Source organism: Aplysia californica, unplaced genomic scaffold (genome assembly GCF_000002075.1).
Source record: "Aplysia californica isolate F4 #8 unplaced genomic scaffold, AplCal3.0 scaffold00250, whole genome shotgun sequence".
Taxonomy (NCBI): domain Eukaryota; kingdom Metazoa; phylum Mollusca; class Gastropoda; order Aplysiida; family Aplysiidae; genus Aplysia; species Aplysia californica.
This window is the reverse complement of record NW_004797520.1, coordinates 11428-13511: the sequence shown is the minus strand read 5'-3', so window position 1 is coordinate 13511 and position 2084 is coordinate 11428. Positions and strand designations below refer to the sequence as shown.

The window sequence follows — 2084 nt, the reverse complement described above, 5'->3', positions numbered from 1 at the left end:
AAAGAAAAAATTTCAATAAAAAAATTATCTTTTTCAGTATTTCGGTATTTACTATGAGGACACACAGAGTCCTTTAAATATAAAAAAAAAGGAGGAGATTGCACCAAACGACCTTCCATCCTCACCGTCGGTGCACCTCCTGGAACGACCAGAAGACGACGACCGTAAAGCCCTCACCAAACGTGGACGGTGGGCAAAGGGTGGGAGAAGCCAAACAGAAGCTTACGGCACAATGCAACAGACGTGAGTGGGTGAAGCAAGCAACGTGCACGGTGAGAGTTACATACAACACAGCTAGCAAATCAAGCAGACCCCACCAGGGCGGTGCTACTGACTGAAGTTGTCTTTAGGCCATTCCCAAAGGGGGGACATTAACAAATGATCTTATGCACAGTAGAATTGTAAATGGGCTGATTCATCAATGTCACGCTCATAACTGTGCCTGAACTGCAACAGGGAACTGCTGCTTTTTCTTTCCTTATCCTTACAATCGTCATTTTTCCTCTACTTAATTTTGTGTTTGTCACACTCTTGTGACCCGCTATTTCTGCTGTGCCTTGATAGTCAAAGCAGACTTTGTGCTGTTGAAACTAGAGGTGAGCAGAGTAACCCTGATTCCCTGTAAAGACTTCTCTGTTCCACCCCTTGGCGCTCATATAACCTTATGCAGTTGCGAGCACTGTAAAACCTTACTAAAACTACACTAAAGAGTTTTCTTCTTTCTCCATCCTTCTGGTTTTGAAATAATTCACTTTATCTTAGAAAGCACCGAGTTCCAATCGCGAAAATGAGAATTACATAGGATAAAACTGAAGTGAAATTATACGGAACGCAGGCACGACTCGTAATGATTTTTGACTTAATTAAGGAGGAGATTTTTTCCACTAGACTTGACAGTTGCGTCAAAAATTCCCAAAGGTCGGAAATTGGAGTACTCAGCTCGCAAACAGAACAAACAGCATTCCCTCCCCCTGCCAAGTACATCCAAATATCAACACATCATTTGCAAATCAAAAGAGAAAAAAAATCAAGCAACCAAAAAGCATACATGTAGAAACAATAAATGTACAAAACCCACATGAACCACATGAAGCAATAAATGTACAAAACCCACATGAACCACATGAAGCAATAAATGTACAAAAACCCACATGAACCACATGAAGCAATAAATGTACAAAACCCACATGAACCACATGAAGCAATAAATGTACAAAACCCACATGAACCACATGAAGCAATAAATGTACAAAACCCACATGAACCACATGAAGCAATAAATGTACAAAAACCCACATGAACCACATGAAGCAATAAATGTACAAAACCCACATGAACCACATGAAGCAATAAATGCTTAGCAAGCACCCACAAAGCAGTGAGGTATGGTAAAAAAAAAAGAAGGAAATTACTGTAAGAAATGAGAACAACCAATATTCTATGACCTTGTTTGAAAATATTACAGTGCAGCCTCTCTATAACGACCTTCGCTAGAACGACATCCTTTGTATAGCGACATGGTGCCCAGGTCCTGATTTTTTTCTTTATCTTATTAAAAAGTTTTTTGATTGCCTTTCTAAAGTGACAACTCTCTATAACGACATAAAAAAAAAAAGTTTTAGTAAGTATTTTATGGCACTTGCAACACAATAAGGTCATAAAAGTGCCAAAGATTAGAGATGTTACAAGCGAGTAACAAACACAAAAAAGAAGGAGGGGAGATACAGACGATAGATGTTTGATAGGAAAGAAGGAGCAAACCACACCTGAGCACCCGCCAACCACCGACGATATAACGAAACTTTTTTTCTGGTCTCGACGATGTCATTATAGAGAGGCTGCACTGTACTCCTAGATGCAGGAAGAGGTAGCCATGCAGATGTGTATGACAAAGGGCTACAACCAAACTGACTGCTGAAAAGTAACACCGATAACGTACAAACAACAATAAATAACCCATCCCCTGAACAAAACTAAGCAACTACCATGCGACAGAGTACAAAAAAAAAAGAAAAAAAAAGCCATGATTCATTTCCTCCACCTAAACTAAACATCCTTTACAGCCCATTTTTACCTTGAACCCC

At 39.6% G+C, this 2084-nt stretch overlaps 1 protein-coding gene and 1 long non-coding RNA gene across 2 annotated transcripts in view; one reads left to right on the top strand and one right to left on the bottom strand.

Annotated features, from left to right (window-relative positions):
* LOC101851740 (suppressor of tumorigenicity 7 protein homolog) overlaps positions 1–2084 on the bottom strand; it is a gene marked incomplete at its 5' end in the record, with an annotated part of 18117 nt that overhangs the window by 8557 nt on the left and 7476 nt on the right.
* Positions 1269–2020, top strand: LOC118477846. Its single transcript, XR_004858648.1, has 2 exons — positions 1269–1464; positions 1856–2020. It is a non-coding gene; the product is annotated as an uncharacterized LOC118477846 (long non-coding RNA).